At 43.6% G+C, this 18224-nt stretch overlaps 1 long non-coding RNA gene and 1 other non-coding gene across 2 annotated transcripts; both read left to right on the forward strand.

The window, feature by feature from the left end:
* Positions 1-251: 251 nt before the first annotated feature.
* Positions 252-1948, forward strand: LOC123115821 (uncharacterized). The gene is made up of 3 exons (XR_006456757.1): positions 252-383; positions 482-1621; positions 1728-1948. It is a non-coding gene; the product is annotated as an uncharacterized lncRNA (long non-coding RNA).
* A 1146-nt stretch (positions 1949-3094) lies between these two features.
* TRNAV-UAC (transfer RNA valine (anticodon UAC)) lies at positions 3095-3168 on the forward strand. Its single transcript has one exon. It is a non-coding gene; the product is annotated as a tRNA-Val (tRNA).
* The last annotated feature ends 15056 nt before the right edge of the window (positions 3169-18224 follow it).

Genomic DNA, 18224 nt, shown 5'->3' on the forward strand with positions numbered 1-18224 from the left:
TGCATATGCCCAACACATTATCTTTTTGGGATCAAATTCGATGCTCAAATCAGCTGTAGCTGTGGGAAGTCTTCCGGTGAATACCTGCATACCACACTTTTCCATAAACTCGATGCCGGTTCACCTAAAACATCAAAGGTATGCTGTATGCAATAGTTATCTGCCTAGCCAACATTGTATAGGTGGATATTGACGCAAGAGTATTCTAGAAAGTAGGAAATATTGACTAGAGGTTTTAATTGTCCTTGTACAGATCAAGTCCTTTGCAGAGCTTCCGGTCCTATTGGATGAACAGTTTCGCGAGGACAACAAATGCGACCATTGTGGAAGTCTGCATAATTTTGATCTCTTTCTTTCAAACACACCACACTTCTTTACAATAGGTAACGCTACTTGTCTCAAATTATAAGTTGGCTTTTATTTTATTCATACATCATAGCTTGCAGTAGTTTACACCAATAAATATTCATCATGTCGGCAGTTTTGAACTGGCTGGGTGGCAGTGAAAGCCAGGACGCACTATCTGAAGTTCTGGCTGGCATCACGTCTCCCCTTGACACTGAGTTCTTTTGCAGGAGTGCTCATCCTGCAGCTATGTATGCTGTCACCTCCATGGTACGTGCACAGCAAACTATTCTATTTTCCTAAATTGAATTGTCAATGGAGCTGAACAAATACTTTTATCATTTAATTCTCATGTTAAGGTAATCCTGAAATGATAAAAAGCAATGAGCTATTTGTATTGGTTGACGTTCATGACCTTTTATAAGTTGTGTTGCTAATTGTTTACTGTTCCTTGACTGCTACCGGAGGCCAAGTTGGTATTGTTCTAAGACTGAAGCAAGGTTCTTATTTTGTGGAACAAAACGGATCATGGTTAAATGGCGTTGTCACCTGGTTCAAATTGCCTAGGTTACATTGACAAGGCATTTTGCTGCTATTTATAAAGAAGTGGATATAAGGTTTAAACTATGATACATCATATCTGAGTTGGTTCGTACTTGGAGTTGGAGAGATATTTGCAAGTTTTTGAATGGTCCTATCTGTGGCATATTTTTTCCTGCCTACTTCACTTATATCAAGATATTTAGAAGACTCGGCAGAAGAATTTCAGCAAGAATCAATAGCCTGTGTGATCCTTATGTCGCTGAGTTCCTTTTATAAACGTTCCATTGATTGAACGGTTGAAGAAGTATCATATGTAGGTAAACTGGTTAGACCTTTTAAAGTCTGCTGCTCTCACAAGTATGTTTTGCATTATTTTCCTTCCCTTTAAAGCGAATAGGAAATGGCCTCATCAAATCACATGGAGTGGTTGCAGAACATCTGCTGGAGTAACCTTTTATATGCACACTTCCTATCTCTCTGTCTCTGTTTACTCTTCTGTTGCTTTGAGTATTAGTGCAGGCCTATTGCAAGGTTGGTTTAATGCTCTGGTTACTTAATTTGCCTGCTTACATATGCAAGCATAGTCACTCCTTGCAAACGCAGTGCAATTTAGCATCCATCTTATGCTAGCTTGCAATCCAAACTCTTGCAGATCTGCTATGCTGATGACCGCTACGTCTGCTTTGCTCGCGACGAGGACAAGTGGGTCATATATGGCTTCGAGACTGTCGAGGTAAGTTACTCGTGACTCCTGGGTGTTGATCAAGGCCCTGTATTCTTTCTTGTAGCCATTTTATTCTTAACTTGCTGATTTGTTGATGTGAACTTCCTGCATGCAGAGAGAAGATAGTTGGGAGCATTTGCTAGAACGTTTCAAGGACTGCAAGCTCCAGCCTGAAGTTCTATTTTTCGAGGTCATCAAGTAGACTATTGTATAGCAAACCTCTCTGACGATCAGAGCCAACTCTGGACCCAGTTTTTTTGTTTCATTGCCACCATTTTGATGCTGTTTGGCTTGGTCACTCTGACATCGAATACAGATAAACTCTTCAGAGATGGTATAAATTGTTCTGTGTGTTCTTAACTTGAAAGAAGGGCTTTATGGTATTCGTCTTTGGAAGTTGGAACTGATGAGTGATGCATACCTTGACTTCTAATGCCATTTTCTCTGAAGCCATAATGTTGACAATAGCTAGCTGAGAGAAGTAATTTGATGCATCACCATCAGGGATCCGCTGTTGGCTGTTTTTATTTCCTTTCTCTGAGTTTTCTTTGTTAAAGGTAGCCTCGAGGGCTTTCGTTGTCTGTTTATTATGGCCCTTTGGCCTTTGTTTGTATCTGGCGTCATCTTGACCCTTTCTCTCTAATACAAGATGACGCTCATTTGTATGCGTGTTGGAGAAGACGAAAAATTGTTTTGGTTTTGTTTTTGAAAATGTTGACCCTTTTTCACACATATGAGCATTGGGACTATGCACTGCAATTGATGCTATTATAATCTTGTTATCATTAGGAAGAACGTAGGAGATAGTTTGGAGAGAGGGGGGGTGGAACCGAAACAGGGGGAACCCCGAACCCTGATCACCGCCGCCGGTTCAGACGTCCTTCCACGTCGCACAGAAGCTCTGTCGTTCCGGCGCTGGCCAAAGAGAAGAAGAACCTTCTCTGCTGGCAATGTCAAAGCCCAACGCTCTTGTGTGAGGCTACCGGCGGGACAGCCTAAAGGCAGGAGTGTTTCCTTCCCCGGGGTTTAGCTGTCCGCAGCCGTTGTTCAGGTTCAGATGCCACGGAAGCGGGCGCAATCCCGCACGGCAACCATTATGAGCCGTTGTGGCTTTGCCATCCATCAAAAAGTGACCAGCATCCGCAGAGGGTGGTAATCAAACATTGGTTCACGCCTTAGGGATGGGATTTGGACATTTGGTGAATGGAGCCCGGAACAAATCTCGCCAGCCTCCCACCTGCACGCTGTTAGCACCAATCTTGACAAAGATTGTCAATTTCTGTACACTTGTACACGTGCACATTAGGGTAATTAGTATGACACGTACGGCATGTGTACGTGTTTGCATTCCAATGGGAGTGGAGTGGGAGGAGACTCTTTCTCTCTCGTACTGAAACATGCGGTTGCACGACGATGGAATGGTTGGCCTAAACAATGTTTAGTCTTCTGTGTTAATCAGGCGGGTTAAGAATTTGTCAAGATGGTGCTGTGGTGTAGTTGGTCATCACGTTAGTCTTACACACTAAAGGTCTCCAGTTCGAGCCTGGGCAGCACCAAAATATATTCTCATTCTTTTGGGAAATTTTGTTCACACCTTCAGGAACTTCCATATTTAGTTCAACTCTATTTTGTGAGCTTCTCCGTGAATGTGGAGTGTTTGTGTCTCAAATTCTGACAGTTAGCTAAAATCCTCAGCTTTTTTGGCAACTTAGATGCCTCAAGTGTTTGATGTTGTGTTCTTTCCGCAGAGCAATGGCGATTTCTGAAATTAGTGTCAGCCATGCTTCTTTTGTCGGTCGGTGTTAAGATTCAGACTGGATATATGAGTTCTGTATATTACAACCGCTTGCCGGAAACAAACAGAGGTTCCACTTTCATATCCGAAGTCTAAATTTGCGAATCGATTGTTTTTTGCTTTCTGCGGAGCAGTACACCAAGTTTTCTTTTCCGGGGAGAGTACACCAAGTGTTTGCAATAATTATTAGCCTAACATTACTTGGTTCACTTGAGTTTTTTTTTACGAGAGTCGAAGGGTGTGCCTTCAACCTTTATTGGACAGAGTATGCAATCGACTACTGCCATGGATTGCTCGTTGGATCACCGCGGTTGGTCGCCTCGTGCTAGTCAAGTCGGTCCTCACATCCATCCCCGTGTATCACTCTATCACGATGCAGCTGCCCGTATGGCTGATCGATGGGTTTGAGAAGAGGATTCGTGCCTTCTTTTGAAAGGGGACCCACGTCGTCAGCGGTGGCCATTGTCTGGTGGCTTGGGAGCAAGTGTGCAAGCCGTTCGAGTATGGTGTTTTGGGCGCCCTGAACCTCAAGCTATTAGGCTATGCGTTTCGGGCATGTTGGCTATGGATGCAACGCACATCTGATTGTTGTTGGTCGGGCCTGCAGCCGGCCGTGGAGCCTGAGGTGCACGCTATTTTTGACTCGTCCATCAAGGTGATGTTGGGATGGTAGAAATGCTCTTTTTTGGACGGATTTTTGGCTCCACGGGCGTTCCATTCAGTTTGAGGCCCCAGAGCTATTCCTAGCGGTGAACGATGGTGCGCGGCGCACGCGAACGGTTCATGAGGCCTTGGCGCACCGCGCTTGGATCAGGGACATCACAGTGGTGTTGACGGTTAGAATGCTAACTCAATTCTTGATGCTCACGGACTTGCTTCTTGAGGTGCACCTACTCCCTGAGATTCCGGATCGCATAATCTGGAAGTGGACGCCGACTGAGGTATATTCTGTGAGCTCAGCTTACCAGGTGTTCTTTGCTAGCCTCGAGAGGCTCCCATGCGGTCGGGCCCTTTGGAAGACTTGGGCCCCGGCCAAGTGCAAGCTTCACTTCTGGCTAGCGATGAGGCGTTGGATTTGGACGGCAGACAGACGCCTTCGACACGGCCTCCAGTCCCACGTCATGTGCCCATTATGCGAGCAGGAGGCTGAGACTGCAGATCACCTGGCACTGGGTTGTGTGTTTGCCAGGGAGGAGTGGCACTCTGCCCTTGCACGGTGCGGCCTCGGCCAGTTGGTGCCCACCATGGATGCAATTCTCATAGAGTGGTGGCCAGCCAGTTGTGCGATGATCCCGAAGGAGCAGAGGAAGGGGTTTGATTCGCTTGCCCTCCTCATCGTCTGGATGCTATGGAAGGAGCGTCATAGTCGTGTCTTCGAACGGTCAGCGGTCGTTGCTAGAGAGCTTTATCGCCGCATCAGTGATGAGGTTGAGCTATGGAAACCTTATGGTGCGAGGGGGTTGTTGGACTTCTGGAGGTAGGACCTTCTAGCATGTAGGGCGTTGTTGCGTGCCCCATGGTGTTAATGGTTGCCCACCATATGCTACCGTGGGGATGATTGTAACCGCGGCAAGCCGCCATACTCTCTGTACTTTTATTTCTCTTCTTCTAATACATCGACGCGCAAAGCTTTTGCGTGTTCGAAAAAAAAGTTTTTTTTACATGATTCACTTGAGTTTGCTGCTTTACAAAACATCTATTTCAAGCAGCCACATACGTTGGAAAGCAAGGTATACATCAGCTGGAGCGAAACGTTTCCTGGCGAACGATCGCTTATTTTTCTTCCAAAAAATGTATGCACTGGGGGGCTGAAGCAGGTTTTGTGCACACATGTAATTAAAGCTTTTTTATGTAACTTTTGAAGTTAAATTCCTTTTTAATTTAATTTTTCGTTTGAAAAAACAATCCAAGAATCCAAAATCTTTCCCATTATTAATTGAACAAAATCCTTTTTTAGAGGGATTTTTTGTAAACTTGACATGTGCATTCTTATTATATGTAGCATGTCAATTTCTAGGTCTTTTGTAATGCCCCCATGGCCATGGCAACAAATAAATATTAAGAGCATGGTCTTTTAATAATTAGTAACATGGTATTTTTATTATTAAGAGGATGGCAGTTTTATTATTAAGAGCATGACATTTTCATTATTAGTAACATGGAATTTTTTATTGTCAGAGGATGACGGTTTTATGACTAAGAACATGGCATTTTTATTATTAATAAAATATTTTTTGTTATTAGGAGGACGTGAGTTTTATTGTTAACATGTTGGCAGTTTTATTATTGAGAGCATGGCATTTTTATTATTGTTGTCATGACATTTTTATTATCAAGAAGATGACAGTTTTTATTATTAAGGGGATGGCAATTTTAGTTTTATTGGCATGAAAATTTTAAAAGAAAAAACACCGACGTGGCTTTTTTTCTCAGTTTTTGCACAATGGACCAAATAAAGAAAAAAACTTTACAACATGGCATTTTGTTTCTGGTCCTTGGCGAAAAAAAAGTGTTCTCCAAAACATGGCCCTTTTCACAGTGAAACATATCCATCGCAGAATTCATACAAAAACAATTACACTGCGTTTGGATGTCTGTATTGACCCATCTGAATTGGATTTGGTATTAGCTAGGTATCAATTCAGCCGTTTGGATGCCCACTGAAATGTCCGGGCTGAATCGGGTCCAATACAGACTGAAATCGTTCTCACGCGCACAACCCTTCCTCGATACAGACCTCTCTGCCTCCAATTTCGGCTGAATCGGCCAACTCCCGCAAAAGAAAACGATTGGAGACAGAAGCCCCGCGAGAGACCTGGCTCCGTCCCCACGCGACCAAAAGCTTCAGTAGGCGACGGCAGCGCGTATATGCATCTGACTCCCGGCCCTCCTCATCTCTCCAGCGGCGGCTCACCTTCAAGCTCCCTCGGCAGCCGCCCCTTTCCCTCCTGCAGCGTTCCTCCTCTCCATCCCTGACCTGGACGGCCGCCGTCGGATCTCTCTGGCCGGCGTAGGCCTTCCATCTCGCCCATCTCCGTCCACGGCAGGCCATCTCCTCCCATGCCTGCAGCGGTCGTAACGTGCCTCCCCATCTATTCTGGCCGCCAGAACACATTACACTTTTTTTTAATCGTACCAATTATTTAAAAATTAGCATGGCATTTTTTATAAAGTAGCCTGTCATTTAAAAAAAATCATATCATGGTGATTATATGTTTTATGTGTTCTCTAGCTTTTTATAAGAAAAATATGTGTTTCTTTGTTCATGGCATTTTAAAAAAGGGTAAATGCCACATAAATAGTTAACAGGTAACATGCTTTTAGGTGAAATCTGATAAATATGGAGTATTATATTGGCAAATCTTGAAAATTGCGAAAACGACCTCCAACCAGTGATTTACCAATCCAACACTAAGTGAACATATTTTCGGTTAGTTTTTGCCAAACCAGATCTGACGTTAAAGCCAGGCAGTGTAGCTTCACACTCATCGAGATTTTTTTCAAGACCGCAAATATGATCATGCAGAAAGAGATGATTTAAACTACTGAGTTCATCCAATTACCTTCTCCATTTCAAAATAATTGAAATTCTAGGATTTTCCTAAGTCGGATTTTATTAAGTTTGACCAAGCCTGTAACAAAATCCCCTGCAAAAAAGTCTATATAAAAATATGTCCACACCTACAAAGCCAAAATTATTTTATTAGATCCATTATGAAATATATTTTCATGTTATGTATATTTAATATTGTAGATCTTTGTGGATGATTTTACAGACTTGGTCAAATTTTAAAAAAATCACTTATGATAATCCTGAAACTTTAATTATTTTAAAACAGGGGGAGCAGTAGGACAGAAAAAAAATTACTTTGAATATTGGCTCTGCTTTTGTGTAACTTCGGTTATATAAAGTTGCCTATCTCAAATAAATTGCCCAATACACTATTTAAGCAGCACCTAGACAACTACGGGCTACAACACGGGCGCGGCATGCGCCGCACTGTCCACCCTGCTAGTTGAAACAACATTTCGAAGCTCACATTCATAGAAATGCATTATGCGGAACCACATTTTCTGGTATAACTTCAAACTGGTAATGTGCTTGTTTTCGTTATAAAGGTCAACATATTAATGTCAAGCTGATACAAGCACACCCGGTCTATCATGAAACAAACACAACGTATCGCTTGAGCCAACTCTTGTGGGCTTGGCATGCACGCAGTCGACATCCATGGCCCAGCTCGACGCCAACTGCACAGGGTGGTCCGATAGCCATTTCTCGTTTCCGTGGCCTTGGCCATAAGCCCATCAGCCTAGTCCACCCAAGGCCGACTGTCAGGGGTCCGCACAAGCGGTCGGTACATGTGCGTCGTAATAAGAGGATCAATGGTAGGTTTTCATCGGGGACTCCGACCACACGCCAACATAGGGCACTCATGGAGCAATTTGGGTTGGTGGATCACCCACGACGGAGAGGTGATCGAGGAAGAGGCGCTTCAATCCTATGTCGAGCTCCTCTCACGTTCCTTGAGCATGGAGCACATCCCGCTCATCACTCGACTCTTTGGGTGGCAACTCGATGTGGCCTTCCTCACAAGGTCACTTGTCCTTTGCATGATCAACAACAGTAGACCTTGCAACATCCGGTGGTTCGGTGTGTGGTGTCTCGACAGGCTTGGGCCTCTCTTCTGCTTAGGTGAAGCGGGTTAAAAGGGATGATGGGGGTGACACGTGTGGAAGCAAGTGCAATCCTGGCTGGGAAGTTGCGATAGGACTAGGACAAGCCACATGAGGAGTTGGGAGGGACGGGGGCGGTGACATCAGTGTGCACCGGGCACCAACAATGGCCAAAAAGGCAGTGTCAATTGGAGAGAAAATGATACTTCCTCCGTCTGAAAAAACTTGTCCCAAGCTTGTCCGTTAAATGGATGTATCTAGCACTAACTTGATGCTAGATACATCCATTTGGGGGACAAGCTTTTTTGGACGATGAAATTTCGCAGACGTGATACGTATCATCGTCACATCCTATGTGCGAGGAATCAAACCGACCACCAACTTACCACTTTCATTGATTAAGAAAGAAGGTTTACACTTATGCCCGCAACACGGGGAAGAAAACAACTACTCTCGAGGCATTACATTACTCAAGTATTTCGCACCCGCTAGAGCCCAAAGATGGGCCTCTTCCTTGATCCTCTCGACAATTAACATGGTGGGTGCGGCGGTGTTACGGAAAACTCTCGCATTGTGTTCCTTCCAAATCTCCCAAGATACCAACATAATCAGCGAAGTGAGAGCTTTCCAGTGCGGTCTTGTATTGTTCACTGTATCAGTCCACCAACCTTTCACCGCGGTGGCATTTGCCCAAGGCAAAATAGAGAAATCCAGGAGGCCGATTCTTTTAGGCGATGAAATTTCGCAGACGTGATACATAACATCGTCACATCCTATGTGCGAGGAATCAAACCGACCACCAACTGCACGGACCCATGCCCATGCTCACACAATCGGCAGATGGCCTCAACGCTATTTCTGTTAGCCCCGCATAAACTTAAAAAAGATTCATAGATGTGATGCGTACCATCGCCACAGCCCATGCGTAGTCTCTGGCAGATGACCTCAACGCTCTCCCCGTTAGCCGCGCATAAACTGAAGGAGATGCCCGACCTTATGTGCACCATCATCATTATAGAAACATTTCCTGTTTTTCCCATCCATATCAAAGACACGGAAATGCCGTGTTAAAAAAAGACACGAAAATGCCAGAAAAAAATTGTCAGCCACCACGTGATTATGCTCCACCCCAAAAATGGCGGTTGCTTGCCACTGGCCATCATTGGCCCCATTTTTTCCGGGGAAACGCAGCCAGCCAATCCCCTCCTTTCCCTCCGCGTTCGAACAAATTTAGAGACCAACGAATAACTACACCAATTAATCGTCCGCCTCTCTATTAACCCGCGCCTACCTAATTCTAACTTCCATTTCAATCCCTTCCTTCCTTCCGCACGCGCGCACGCCATGAGGCCACCGCTCGTCGCCTGCCTCGTCATCCTCCTTCTCTCCGCAGCGGCGGCACCGCCGGCCGGCGGCATCTGCGTGCCGCGCAAGCCCGGCGCGGGCGGCAAGGTCGGCCCTCTCCCTTCGCCGGCCAAGCCGACGCCGCCGCAATCGAAGCCGACGTCGCCGAAGGCCACGCCGGTCGCCCCCGGCGGCGACATCGTGAAGGCCCTGTGCGCCAAAACGGACTACCCAGACGTGTGCCTCGCTGCCATCGGCAAGCAGCCCCCGCCCGCAGGGAAGAAGCTGGACGGGCCCGGCGTGCTGGAGATGGCCATGGCCGCGGTGCGCGCCAAGGCGGCGGAGGCCAAGAAGGCGGCGGAAGCGCTCATCGCCGACCCCAAGACGCCGAAGCTAGCGGTGGGCCCGCTCCGCGACTGCGCCGACTCGTATGACGACATCCCCTACAGTCTCGACCACGCAGCGAAGGCCATAGCCGCCACCGACAAGGACACCACCGGCACCATGCTCGACACCTGCCGCACCGACGTAGACACGTGCGACCAGGGCTTCGAGGACCGCGAGGAGCTCCCGCGGCTCATGTCCAAGTACGACTCCGAGCTCGCCAAGCTCGCCAGCAACTGCCTCGCCATCGGCCAAGCCGTGTGGGCCTCCACCCGGGCCAGTCCTGAAATTCTGAGGCCTAAAATAGTTTGTATACGTATATATTATATAATGTTACTGATAAACAGCAAATAGGTGCAAACCAATATTTATCATAATTTAAACATTAATATCTTCAAATTTTCTTCTGAAATTCCTGGATGGAAATTCACTTATGATGGGGTCGATCTTCAATCTCATCCAACATTTTTTCCTCCGTACATATTTGTTAATAGCTCCTCTCTGCGATCATATCAAGCCATCCACACATTGTTTATTTATTTTTTTCTCTATGCATACTTTTTTTTCCTCTATGCATACTTTCTTGACGACATGATAAAATCCAATGTTGATTTTTTTAAAGCATCAATCAAAGGATAAATAGTGCAAGCTATGCAGATGTATGAGAAGGTAAATTACTTAATTAGCAATATACATGTGAGGGATATGAAATGGTATATTGGTATATGGTATACCTTGGATCGATGTCCGAGTAGGCTGATCGGGTGGTAATGACGTGTCAGGACATGGACTGTCTCACATGAGGCGCTTGATGAGATGGCAATATACGTCAGTGGATGTGTGCGTCCACCACCTAGTCTCCTCAAGGCCGGAGAGTGAATGAGTTCGTGGCATGAGAGTGTCGCGACCTGCGAGGCTGCAAGCCTGCGACTCACGTCGGGGGTTAGGGAATAGAGATTGCCATGAACATCGGAACATGCGACGGAAGGATGTTATGGGCGGCGTGCGTACCCATCAGAGTCTCTATGCGTTGTGCGTAGCGTGCTAGGCCAACTACCTGATGTTGTGGATGCGTCCCTGGCCCATTGGCCGATACTCAGTGTCTGATCACTTGGATGATGCTTGATCCGGCGGGTGTGCTCCACTTTGTCTCACGAATGCACATTGTGCCCCAGATGCGCATGCCTTAGAAGCAACCCAAAGCAAACATGAGGCCCAACATCTCCAAATTTAACACTGAGCATGCTGTGAGCAACCAAGACAACACCTCCATGATGGGACGACGTCGTCATGCCGCCGCCTTCCAATCTGATGAATTGGACCTAAGATTTCCTTCGGTGCTTGAAGAGGGCATGGAGAAAGACCCTGGCAACGCCTTGGTGGCACCACTGTCAGCATCGACAGCCGAGCATGGATTTCTCCCCGGCCTATGACTGAACAACCCCGAAGCCACCAGATCATAATACAAAGGTGTGGAAATCAAGTCGTTGGACTGAACCACCGCCGCGGGAAGGAGAGTTGCACCGGTCACTGAACAGAAGGTGGCACCAAGCATCACCGAACTCTCCACCACCTACGACACCACCAATGCCAACGTCGTTGGACGCACCCGAGCCGCCTCCAACTACTACGAGCCAGATTGGGGTAGGGGAAGCCCAGATCCGTCGACACCAGCACCACCATAGCTAGGCCAAGTGAAGACGAGGCATGGCCAGGCCATGCCATCAGGAGGAGTAGCCACGGGATCCAGGTTCAACCTGGAACGAGCACATGTGTCCCTAATTGTGCACATTTCCCTTGTTCAGATCTGTTAAATAAAAAGAGTGGAATCCAAATGGTCCTCGCCACCGTGTGCGGGGTGGGCGTTTGCTCTCCCCTGTTCTTGGATTCAAACCAACTCAAACATGTTTATGTATATGCAAGTTCAACAATTGTTCCATTTAAAGATCCGTTAAAGTGTTGGCATGATTTTCATTGATATCAAGGGCAAAAGATGTAATGGTTGACCATAAGGTCAAGGAAGGAAAATAAGAAGAAAGGGCACAGAAAGAAAGAAAAGGAAAGACAAAAAGGATAGGTCGATCTCGCATGTCGGTTCCCCAAAAGGGGGCTGATACGACTCCAATGTATCTATAATTTTTATTATTCCATGTTATTATATTATCAATCTTGGATGTCTTATATGCATTTATATGCTAGTTTATATCATTTTCCGGACTAACTTATTAACCTAGTGCCCAGTGCGAGTGATGTCTACTACACAACCTTCTTCTTGTAGACGTTGTTGGGCCTCCAAGTGCAGAGGTTTGTAGGACAGTAGCAAATTTCCCTCAAGTGGATGACCTAAGGTTTATCAATCCGTAGAAGGCGTAGGATGAAGATGGTCTCTCTCAAAACTTGGGATATCATCATAACAACTTTGCATATCAAAACTTGGGAGGCTAAAAATATCATCTTCATTAAACATAGCATCCCCAAGCTTGGGACAAACATTAATTGCAGCAAATATATTCTCAAATATTTCATCCTCATCAAACATAGCTTTCCCAAGCTTGGGCCTTTTCATATCATAAGCATAATCACTCTCATCATTAATAGTATGGATAGCACCAATAGTATAGCAATTATCATCATCACAATGAGTAGTAAGAGCAACATCATTTGGGAGGGATACCTTTTTATCTTTGTTGCTCCTTCTTTTCTTTTTCTTCTTCACATTATGTGTGGGTTCAACCTTCTTATTTGAGCTCCTTAAAGATTGGTTGAATAGAAAGCTCCTCCTCGTTACCTGATTCATCATAAGAAATAATAGGAGGATATTGTGAAGTCTCTTCCCTTTCATTAGTATTCTCTTCATCTTCTATTTGCTTCCTTTTCTTTGACTGGTAATATAAGGATTTTCTGCAATTCACCGCACAATACAAATAAATCTTCTCTAGATCAATATCAAGGAATTTCTCATGGGCAAATTCTGGAAGGTCCTTAATTAAACGTTTCATTTCTTCATAACCCAAAAGCAAACTAAATTCATTATGATGTGCAAGAGAAATCATATCATCACAATTTTCGGACACGATTCGATCATGAAACAATTTGCATCGGAGATGTAAATGACCACGTTCATTGCAAAGTTCACAAGTACGGCAAAGGAAATTTAAATTTTCAGCACTCACATTTAGCCTTTCTTGCAACCATTTAGTTTCTAAATGCTTATGCCTCTTGCAATATCTATCTTACCTATTTGGTGTGTACTTGCAAACCCGATTCACTCCACAAAATCGACATGCTTATAGGAGACATTTTCATCATAACTAGTGCAATCATCATTAGTACTATGGATATTCAAAGAGTTCATACTAACAGCATTGCAATCATGCTCATCCTTCAAAGATTTAGTGCCAAGCATTTTAGTGCATTCTTCTTCTAGCACTTGAGCACAATTTTCCTTTTCATCATACTCACGAAAGATATTAAAAAGATGAAGCGTATGAGACAAACTCAATTCCATTTTTTGGTATTTTTCTTTTATAAACTAAACTAGTGATAAAACAAGAAACAAAAAGATTCGATTGCAAGATCTAAAGATATACCTTCAAGCTCTCACCTCCCCGGCAAGGGCGCCAGAAAAGAGCTTGATGTCTACTACACAACCTTCTTCTTGTAGACGTTGTTGGGCCTCCAAGTTCAGAGGTTTGTAGGACAGTAGCAAATTTCCCTCAAGTGGATGACCTAAGGTTTATCAATCCGTAGGAGGCGTAGGATGAAGATGGTCTCTCTCAAACAACCCTGCAACCAAATAACAAAGAGTCTCTTGTGTCCCCAACACACCCAATACAATGGTAAATTGTATAGGTGCACTAGTTCGGCGAAGAGATGGTGATACAAGTGCAATATGGATAGTAGATATAGGTTTTTGTAATCTGAAAATATAAAAACAGCAAGGTAACTAATGATAAAAGTGAGCATAAACGGTATTGCAATGATAGTAAACAAGGCATAGGGTTCATACTTTCACTAGTGCAAGTTCTCTCAACAATAATAACATAATTGGATCATATAACTATCCCTCAACATGCAACAAAGAGTCACTCCAAAGCCACTAATAGCGGAGAACAAACGAAGAGATTATGGTAGGGTACGAAACCACCTCAAAGTTATCCTTTCTGTTCTATCTATTCAAGAGTATGTAGTAAAATAACATGAAGCTATTCTTTCCGTTCAATCTATCATAGAGTTCATACTAGAATAACACCTTAAGACACAAATCAACCAAAACCCTAATGTCACCTAGATACTCCATTGTCACCTCAAGTATCCATGGGCAGGATTATACGATATGCATCAGACAATCTCAGATTCATCTATTCAACCAACACAAAGTACTTCAAAGAGTGCCCCAAAGTTTCTACCGGAGAGTCAATACAAAAACGTGTGCCAACCCCTATGCAAAGGTTCAAGGGCGGAACCCGCAAGTTGATCACCAAAACATACATCAAGTGGATCACGTGATATCCCATTGTCACCACAGATAAGCACGGCAAGACATACATCAAGTGTTCTCAAATCATTAAAGACTCAATCCGATAAGATAACTTCAAGAGAAAAACTCAATTCATCACAAGAGAGTAGAGGGGGACAAACATCATAAGATCCAACTATAATAGCAAAGCTCGCGATACATCAAGATCGTGCCATAGAGAGAACACGAGAGAGAGAGAGAGATCAAACACATAGCTACTGGTACATACCCTCAACCCCGAGGGTGAACTACTCCCTCCTCGTCATGGAGAGCGCCGGGATGATGAAGATGGCCACCAGTGAGGGATCCCCCCCTTCGGCAGGGTGCCGGAACGGGCTCCCGAGAGGTTTTTGGTGGCTACAGAGGCTTGCGGCGGCAGAACTCCCGATCTATCTTGTTCTCGATGGTTTTAGGGTATATGGGAATATATAGGCGAAAGAAGTCGGTCGGGGGAGCCTCGAGGGGCCCACGAGGGTGGAGGGCACGCCCAGGGGGGTGGGCGTGCCCCCCTATCTCGTGGCATCCTCGACGCTTCCCTGGCTTGCACTCCAAGTTCCCGGGATTGCTTCTGTTCCAAAAATAACGTTTTCGAAGGTTTCATTCCGTTTGGACTCCGTTTGATATTCCCTTTCTTCGAAACACTGAAATAGACAATAAAACAATAATATGGGCTGGGCCTCCGGTTAATAGGTTAGTCCCAGAAGTAATATAAAAGTGTATAATAAAGCCCGTAATCATTCAAAACAGATAATAAAATAGCATGAATGCTTCATATATTATAGATACGTTGGAGACGTATCAGCGAGTTGCTATTTTTTGCTTGTTTTGGCTTTCCAGAAAACCAATATCAAACAAATTCCAAACGGAAAAAAAATCTTTGGATTAATTTTTTTGGACCAGAAGGGACCCTAGAAGCTTCGGGAGGAGACCAGATGAGATATGCTAGAATGAAACCTGACCCCGCTTTTGCTACTTCACCTATCTGTGTTACTGATAAGGATTATGAATTCTCTGTTGATCCTGAAATAATACTTTGGTTGAATCTGATCCTTTTTATGGCCTTAAATCTGAAACTGTTGTGGCATATCTTACCAAGTTAAATGATATAGCCACCCTGTTTACTAATGATGAGAAGTCTCATTATTTTTATATCCTTAAGATATTTCCATTCTCATTAAAGGGTGATGCTAAGACTTGGTTTAATTTTCTTGATCCTGGTTGTGTGCGTAGTCCCCAGGATATGATTTATTACTTCTCTGCTAAATATTTCCCTGCTCATAAGAAACAAGCTACCTTTCGGGGAATATATAATTTTGTGCAAATCAAAGAAGAGAGTCTCCCACAAGCTTGGGGGAGGCTTCTTCGATTACTTAATGATTTGTCTGATCATCCTCTTAAGAAAAATGAAATACTTGATATCTTTTACAATGGACTAATCGATGCTTCCAAGGACTATTTGGATAGTTGTGCTGGTTGTGTTTTTAGGGAAAGAACGGTCGACCAAGCTGAATTACTATTGAATAATATGTTGACTAATGAAAATAATTGGACTCTTGTTGAGCGAATTCCTGAGCCAATTGAGCCAACTACTGAGCCTATTCATAAACCAACCCCGAAGAAGAGAGGTGTTCTATTTCTCAGTCCTGAAGATACGCAAGAGGCAAAGAAATCAATGAAAGAAAAAGGTATTAAAGCTGAAGATGTTAAGAATTTACCACCTATTGAAGAAATACATGGTCTTAATATACCGCCTGTTGAAGAAACACATTGTCTTGATAACCCGACACAGGTAGTAAAGGTAAAATCTCTCTATAGATATGATAAAGTTGAAATGCCCTCTACTAAATTTCATAGCCCATGCTTAGATGAATTTGATGACTTTATGGCTAGACAAGAAAGTTTTAATTCTTATGTTGGTAGAGAATTAAAGAATAATGCTTTCGAGATAGGACGCTTGAGTGATTATATGGCTAGAGTTAAAGGTGAACTTAAACTCATTAGCAAATATGCTTCTATGGTTACCACTCAAGCTGAGCAAGTACTTAAAGCTCAAAGTGATTTGCTCGATGAATTAAATAATAAACATGACTTTGTTGTTAGAGTGGCTACTAGAACGGGTAGAATGACTCAGGAACCTTTGTATCCTGAAGGCCACCCTAAGAGAATCGAGCAAGATTCTCAGAGAAATAATTTAGAGGCACCTAGTTCTTCCAAAAAGAAGAAAAAAGAAAAACGATAGGACTTTGCATGCTTCTAGTGAACCTGTTGTAGACACACCTGAGAATCCCAATGATATTTCTATTTCTGATGCTGAAACACAATCAGGTGATGAACATGAACCTAGTGATAATGTTAATGATATTGTTCATGTTGATGCTCAACCTAGCAATAATAATGAAGTAGAGGTTGAACCTGTTGTTGATCTTGATAACCCACAATCAAAGAATCTATGATAAAAGAGACTTTGTTGCTAGGAAGCACGGTAGAAAAAGAGAACCATGGGTTCAGAAACCCATGCTCGTTCCTCCTAAACCATCCAAGACAAAGGATGATGAGGATTTTGAGTGTTTTTCTGAAATGATTAGACCTATCTTCTTACGTATGCGCTTAACTGATATGCTTAAATTAAATCCTTATGCTAAATATATGCAGGATATCATTACAAATAAAAGAAAGATACCGGAAGCTGAAATTTCCACCATGCTTGCTAATTACACTTTTAAGGGTGGAATACCAAAGAAACTTGCAGACCCAGGGGTACCAACTATACCATGCTCCATTAAAAGAAATTATGTTAAACTGCTTTATGTGATCTTGGAGCCGGTGTTAGTGTTATGCCTCTCTCTTTATATCGTAGACTTGAATTGAATAAGTTGACACCTACTAAAATATCTTTGCAAATGGCTGATAAATCAACTGCTATACCTGTCAGTATTTGTAAGGATGTGCCTGTTGTGGTTGCAAATGTCACTTTCTTAAGGAACTTTGTTATTCTTGATATTCCCAAGGACGATAGTATGTCGATTATCCTTGGTAGACCCTTTTTGAATACTGCAGGGGCTGTTATTGATTGCAACAAAGGCAATGTCACTTTTCATATTAATGGTAATGAGCATACGATACACTTTCCAAGGAAACAATCTCAAGTTCATAGCATCAATTCTATTGGAAAAGTTCCAACTATTATTATTGGAGGTTTTGAATTTCCTCTTCCTACTGTCAAGAAAAAGTATGATATTCTTATTGTTGGGGATGTTCATATCCCCGTTGAGGTAACTTAGTGTTATTCGAAATTTCTCCGGTTCCGTGTTATTCGGAATGAGTTTGTTAACAAGACTTGGTCAACCTTGTTAGTGGATTCATTTTGATGATCATGAGATGGATAAAACTAGAAAGCACAACCTTCTGTACCCTCTTTTTACTTTCTGTTATTTAGAATAAATAAAGCAAAAATAGTATTATTTGTCTGTTTTCTGAATTATCCGTGCAATAAAAAAATATCCCGAAAATAAAAGTGCTCCAAATGCCCTGCAAATTTAGTATGATCTTTTATGGAATATTTGAGGATTTTAGGCACTAAAAACTCTGCAGGGGGGCAAGCACCTGGCCATGAGGGTGGAGGGCGCGCCCACACCCCCTAGGCACGCCCCCTATCTCGTGGGCCCATGATGGCCCCCCTCCACTTATTCCTGCACCCACACACTCCATCTTCTTCCCAAAAAAATTCCCATCCAGCTCAAGCACGAGTTCTAGCTCATTTTGCTATGATTTTCGATCTCCTTGCTCAAAGCTCCATTCACAAAACTGCTTTGGGAGATTGTTGCTTGGTATGTGACTCCTCCATTGGTCCAATTAGTTTTTGTTCTAATGCTTTATTCATTGCAAATTTTTGC

The sequence above is a fragment of the Triticum aestivum genome, chromosome 5B (genome assembly GCF_018294505.1).
Source record: "Triticum aestivum cultivar Chinese Spring chromosome 5B, IWGSC CS RefSeq v2.1, whole genome shotgun sequence".
NCBI classification, from domain to species: domain Eukaryota; kingdom Viridiplantae; phylum Streptophyta; class Magnoliopsida; order Poales; family Poaceae; genus Triticum; species Triticum aestivum.